Below are 7,302 nucleotides of genomic sequence, written 5' to 3'. Positions count from 1 at the left end.
ACTGAATATTATTGTCAGATGCAGTACTAGAGAAACTGAGCCTCACTATATTCCTTCAATAACAGCGTGTTGTGGTGGTTTAAATCTAAATGGTGTACTGTATGTCAGAGAATCTTCAGTTTCCACATTGTTAATCGTTTTAGCTAGATCATCACAGTAGAAACCCTGTCATATATCTGACATATGTTTTAGAATTACAAGCATTAGCATGGCTGCTCTCATTACATTAGCTTTTCCTCCCTTGGGCTGCTTTCACCTCACTCTGACGAACCGTATGGCCCTTATTCCTAGCATGCATCACCCCTCCTAGCTTCCTGTCCTCTGCCAGGCTCTAATGCCAGTGCGGTGTACTGTAATCCTGCAACGTTTTGACAGCTGTTACCATTGAGGAAGTGGGTGCAACTAGAGCAAAGACTGTAAAAAATACCAAGCAGACACACACACACACACACACAAAAGAAATCTGTTTCCTCTGTTCTCACCATTTTGTCTGCTAAGCCCCACAACAGGGTTGACGTGGTCAAGAAGGGTGGGAAAGTGAGTAATTTGTCAGTCTAAACTCTTGTGTGAAAACAGCACAAAAGTACACAGCAGTCCTCTCACTAGCCTCCCATTGAGCAGAAGTGTGTAGCTGCCCATTCCATAGAGGTTTTGTGCTGAAACATGTTTCATTCTGTCTGAGGTTGGATGTGAAACCAAGGGCTATGAGGTGAAGAAGCCACAGAAATGGAAGAGTTTGCACTGCAAGTTAACATTGTTTACACAGGTAGTGCTTCTAGGCAACTACAGCTCTATTCGGATGGGATTAGTTTTACAAGGGTAGATGGAGTAATGTAATTTTACCACAGGATATCTGTAATATTAATGGCTAATTCGTACGGAATAAGAAATCTCAGTAAAACTAGCAGAGTGGGAGTGCTTCCTGATTTCACGTGCACAAACACATTATAATCTATATATATCACCTATATATAACAGTTAGGTCCAGTCGATTGATTTATTAATTAAATTAATTACATTCTGACTGGATTATATTGGTAAATAGGCACTTACTTAAAGATAAAAGAAGTTTTGTGCCTCTGACAAGTGCTTTCGACCTTCTTTTTGATCTTAATGGTATGTGGAAAACACCTGAGTTTTGCGACAGACTTGTCGCAACTGAATGCTTTTTCAAGCGCCCCCATACTCCATACTCCCAAAACTGCAGAAAACAACTTTTAAACAGGGAATGACAGAATATTTACATACATATTTACAACGGGTCTATTCGCACAGGATTAGTATTACCTGATGTAATTTTTACATAAATAATTACTTTACCCCACCTCTCCATGTAAAACTAATCCCGTCCGAATAGGGCTTACGAGGGTTTGTTGAGAGACCCTCAGATCATTCAATCTAATACACTTACAACCACTAAATATCAGAGGTGGGACAAAGTCATTGTTATGCAAGTCACAAGTAAGTCTCAAGTCTTTGCCCTCGAGTCCCGAGTCAAGTCGAGTCAAAGATGAGGCAAGTCCCGAGTCGAGTCAAAAGTCAAAGCCAACAAGTCTCAAGTCGAGTCCAAAGTCCTACCATTTTAGTTTCGAGTCATTTCAAGTCCTCTTACCACAGAAATAAAATGTATACAAATCATGTACGTCTGTAAGATTTGTATTTATTTAAACCTCTTTTTATACTTTGATTTATAATCAAATACAGTAAAAAACAGAAAATTTAATTTTCACAAAAAATGCTTGTATTTCAACAGCATATTGCACTAGAACAATGCACAGCATGCAGCTTCAGTCCTGTATTGTATTAACCTCATATTGCAAAACAGTTTAACTTTCAAATAGACATGGGTCGTTTTAGCCTAAACCTTTTTAAACATGTCATCAATAAAATCCTCACTCCTCAAAATTATCACTTCTGAAAAACTGGACCAACCTGATAATATAATTGGAATGCGTGTTGCAGTGCGTATGCGGTGCAAGACCAGCACGCGAAATAGTGCTTTCACATATGCTGCGTTTGCAGTGCGTGATCCGCGGCTGTACCACAAATACATACTCACTATTTGTATTTCAAATCCAGAAGTTATTAGCATCTTTTATTAAAAAAAAAAATTGTCAGCATTGCGATTCTCTTTGTACACACGTATACACTCTTTAATAGACGTATTCACGTTTAAATACAATTTAAACAACGTATTATTTAATGCATTACTCTTATATAATTATATATTAAGTTGCTCAAACAAGTGGTAAAATATTTAACCATGTACTTATATTAAAATCGCATAGCCTACATTTTAAATTAAAACTTAAAATTGACAAAAACAGCAGACTCATACTCTTTCTTTTGCATAATTTAAATCTTTATACAATAAATCTCGCATGTCACAAAGAACTTGTTTCTCCACCTCCACGAATGAGACGAGTGTTATGTTGCCTTGTTGAAATATGTATTTTCCCTTGATTAGGCTACCCCGGTCTTACGTCTCAGCATTGCGATTCTCTTTGTACACATATACACTCTTTAATAGACGTATGCACGTTTAAACACAATTTAAACAACGTAGGCCTATTATTCAATGCATTACGTCTACTTATATTAAGTTCCTAAAGCAAGTGGTCAAATATTTAACCATGTAGGCTACTTATATAAAAAAACAGCCGACTCTCATGCCTTTTATTTTATATTTAAATTAATACAATAAATCTTGCATGTAACAAGGAACATGTTTTTCACCTCCACGAATGAGACGAGATTTGCTCATTATGTCGCCTTGTTGAGGTAAATTGTAGTTTTCCTTGCTTTACCCTGGTCTTAAAGTGAAAATAGTATTTAATTAAATACATTTATGGTGAGATTACTACATTTTATTTAATCACATTTATGGTGAAATTACTAAATTTTTTGGTCAATCTGTGTTCATTTTGACCACGAAACATGCGCTGTCACTTTAATTCAGCGCGTGCAGCACATGTGCAGCACAGCAGAAATAGACTCGGTGCGGAAACGATCGCGGCACTGCTGTATACGCACCGCACCTGGAACGGATCGGCGGACTGCAACCGCGTGCAGTGTGAAAGCTCTAACCTGTTAACATGGGTACGGAAAAAAATACGCACCCGCTGGCGCATACGCACTGCAAACGGAGTATGTGTGAAACGGGCGTTAGATGCTGTCGAATCAAAACAATGTGGGACTACAGTGATTGGATGTCGTGCAGGCAGCGCGCGCGCTCGCTGCATGCATACAGGTGGTGCACATTTTTTTCACAGATGCAGATAAACTGAGAGCGGCGCGGCCATGTGGACATTTCCCCCCCCAGTTTTCATGGGAAGTAGCAAGTCTTCTCGAGTCAAAAGGCGCAAGTCCAAGTGAAGTCACGAGTCATTGATGTTAAAGTCCAAGTCGAGTTGCAAGTCTTTGTACATTTTGTCGAGTCGAGTCTGAAGTCATCAAATTCATGACTCGAGTCTGACTCGAGTCCAAGTCACATGACTCGAGTCCACACCTCTGCTAAATATAAGATCTATATTTTACTACCTTTGAGGAAAAGGATTTAGTACATAGTTCATAATGTATATAGTTCTCATTATGTATATGATTTACTCAAGTATCATTCAATTAACATCCATTATTGGTCTTGGAATATTCTTGTATAAAGTCAGACTTTTGACGTATTGCAGGTCTCTGCAGACTGGAGAATTTCTGGAGAATTTCAAGAAGAAATCATCTGACTGACATATAAAGCAAAGCATTTCGGCTGTACAGCAGCTCTAATAGAAAATAGTGTCATTGTTCAGCTGAAGTCAGTTCAGTTTTGATTCAGTTCCTTTGTAAAGATCATCAGTTTTAAAATGAGTTCATTTCATCTATAAAGCAGTTCTGAAGAAAAACAGTGACGTCGTCATCAGTTCAGTTCTCATCCAATAGTGCAGTCAAAACTAATGTTGTTGAAAATGATGTGTCCCCAACTAAGTAAACCAGAGATGACATTGGCAAGGAACCCAAACTCCGTCAGGTGACAGAATGGAGAAAAGTGAAGAGAGTGTTTATTGTTACACTGTAAGGGAAGATAGATGTGGGTATCGCCGGCATATAAATACCATATTTATCAAAAACAGGGGCCAGGAGGAGCATATGCAGGGAAAACAACACAGGTCCAAGAATTGATCCCTGTTGAATACCACAACCAAAAGGTATGTTGGAAGACGAGTGATGTCCGCGACCAAAAGTAAACCACCTATTGTCACGGTTTACGAATGCATTGCTTCCTTTTTGTCTCGTGCGTTTGTTATTTGTGTGTGTGTGTGTGTCGCGTGGTTTGGGTGTGGCCAGAGCAATCATGCTCATTCATCAATCTGCAATCATCATCGGCGCCAGCTGTGACTCATCATCACTTCCTTAAATACTCACCGTTTTCTCCTCTCCATTGTCAGATCGTTGTGTGATGTCTTGCTGTCTGGTGTTCCCGTTCCTCGTCCTGTGATCGTGTGGTGTTCGTTCCTGGATTCCTGTTCTTTGTTCAGTTCGTTGTTCACGCCGGAGATCACCATCACCATCACGTCACTCTGCACCAGCTCAGACTCACCCGTGTTCGACCATCGAAGTCCCTGCGCCACCCGCCAGTGTTTGTTCGTCCTATATGTTCATCATTGTTTCCCAATAAAGAGTTTATTGCACCTGCTATTGCTTCCTCGTTCTATCAGCATGACAGAATGATCTGACCATCCCCCTTCAGTCACTCCCACATGACATTTCAGTTCACGCACTCAATGGTCAAGAGCTTCCTATGATTTCACTATCTACTGGTCCCATCACCCTCATCACTTCTGGTAACCACTCAGAGACTCTGTCATTCTACATCATGGATTCACCTCTTGCACCCATAGTACTCGGACATCCTTGGCTGACTCAACACAACCCTAAAGGCTCCTGTCTGCCTCGCTGCCTGCTGTGAGTGTGTTTGCCTCGGTGCTGTAAGCTCCGTCTTAGCCTCGTATTTCTTTGTTTTGAACCATCATTTATTACAATTTGTAGTTGTTTATACTAAATACAGCTTACCCAACATCTCAGATTGACATCGCTAGTATCCGTTACTACTAACACAACACGCTAATTCGCTACTGCTAGCCTGTTAACGCGCCACCCGTGCGCTCAGCTGTTTTATTTATTTATTTTTTCTCTCGCGCGCTCGCGCCTTTGAGTTCATAAAAGCTCAGGTAAGTAATAATCAGTCAACAAACACGGTGAGTAATGTCTTGTCCTGTTATTGTCACCTGCACTTCATGTCACATGTTTAGCATAGACTTCTCTGTTGGCAATGTAGGATTTATATGTGATAAATGTAAGGAGACAGTTAGGCTGACAGAGAAGATTTCAGAATTAGAGACACGCATCCAAACTTTAATTGAGGATAGTAAGAGTGCTAGAGCTTTAGATACTATTTTGGATGCGCCTAGCATAGTGAACTCTTTACATGATTCGGTTCCAGCTGAAGTAGTGCCTGAGCAGCCGGGCAAATGGGTGACAGTGAGGGATCGCTCTAGTCGCGGATCAAAAAACCACTCTTCCGTTCCGATTACCACAACAAATCGATTTGCCCCGCTCAGTGAAACACCCACTGAGAATTCTGTTGATTGTGCCCTAGTAATTGGTGATTCGATCACACGGAACGTGAAAATAGAGACACCAGCGAACATAGTCACATGTTTGCCGGGAGCCAGAGCGCCTGACATCAAAGCAAATTTAAAAGTGCTGGCTAATGCTAATCGTAAATTCTCTAAGATCATTATTCATGTCGGCACTAATGATGTTCGACTCCGCCAGTCGGAGATCACCAAAATTAATATTAAAGAGGTGTGTGAACTTGCAAGTACGATGTCAGGCACTGTAATTTGCTCTGGCCCCCTTCCTGTTCGCAGGAGTGATGAGATAGTTAGTAGATTGTGTTCACTGAATCGCTGGCTGTCTGAGTGGTGTCCGTGTAATAATATAGAATTCATAGACAATTGGAAAAGTTTTTGGGGCAAACCTGACCTGTTGAAAAGAGATGGTATTCATCCCTCCTGGGATGGTGCTGCTCTTCTATCTAGTAATATGGCTCATAGTCTTAGAGCTCAAACATGACAAATTGGGCACCAGGTCAGGAAGCAGACAGACTGGCTAAACCAACCGTCTGCTAGCGGCCTCGCGTCACCCAGGTCAGATAAATCCCATCACATAGAGCCTCTTTCACCTAGCTATCATCATATAGAGACTGTGTCTGTTCCCCGATTTTGGAAATCCAAAAAATGTTTAAACCTATCTAAGGTTAAAAATTTAATTGATGTTCAACAAATAAAAAACAGCTATCATACAGATGAGCAAATGATAAAGCTTGGGTTGCTGAATATTCGATCGCTTACTTCAAAAGCACTCATTGTTAATGATATGATTTCAGATAATAACCTAGATGTGCTGTGTTTGACAGAAACCTGGCTAAAACCAAGCGATTACATTACTTTAAATGAGTCCACCCCGCAAGATTACTGTTATAAACATGAACCCCGTCTGAAACGCAAAGGGGGTGGTGTTGCTGTAATTTATAGTAATATTTTCAAAACCACTAAGAAATCAAGTTTCGAATATAATTCTTTTGAAGTGTTAGTGCTTAATGTAAAAATATATAGTAAAAATGATAAATCACGTTTGAGATTTGTGCTGGCTACTGTATACAGGCCACCAGGGCACCATACAGACTTTATCAAAGAATTTGCGGACTTTCTATCAGAGTTAGTATTGGCTGCAGATAAAGTACTAATTGTTGGTGATTTTAATATACACATCGATAATGAAAAAGATGCATTGGGATTGGCATTTAAAGACATTGTAAACTCAATTGGAGTTAGACAACACGTGTCAGGACCTACTCATCGTCGTAATCATACTCTAGATCTAATAATATCACATGGAATAGATGTTGATGCCGTTGAAATTCTGCAGCAGAGCGATGACATCTCAGATCATTATCTAGTCTCGTGTAAATTACATTTAGCCAAGGCTGCAAAGCCGACTCCGTGTTACAAATATGTTAGACCTATCACTTCTGCTACTAAAGATTGCTTTATTAATAATCTTCCTGATCAGTTTCATCATTTTAGCATCCCGGATAGCTTAGAAAAACTTGATATTGCAACAGAAACTTTTAACTCTCTCTTTTCCAGCACTTTAGACACAGTTGCTCCTTTGCGCTTAAAGAAGATTAAAGAAAATAATCCAACGCCGTGGTACAACGAGCACACTCGGGCCCTTAAGAGAGCAGCC

The 7,302-nt window shown here is 40.1% G+C and overlaps 1 long non-coding RNA gene across 1 annotated transcript in view; it reads right to left on the bottom strand.

The window, feature by feature from the left end:
- Positions 1-5,063: 5,063 nt before the first annotated feature.
- The window catches only part of LOC311292113, an 843,631-nt gene continuing 841,392 nt past the window's right edge, over positions 5,064-7,302 (bottom strand). The window contains exon 3 of the long non-coding RNA XR_014627670.1: positions 5,064-7,075. This is a non-coding gene — a long non-coding RNA (uncharacterized lncRNA). The remainder of the gene's footprint in view (positions 7,076-7,302) is intronic.

Source organism: Rutilus rutilus, assembly GCF_951802725.1.
Source record: "Rutilus rutilus genome assembly, chromosome: 6".
NCBI lineage: Eukaryota > Metazoa > Chordata > Actinopteri > Cypriniformes > Leuciscidae > Rutilus > Rutilus rutilus.
Note: the sequence above shows the minus strand (reverse complement) of the source record. Positions and strands in the feature narration are given on the sequence as shown.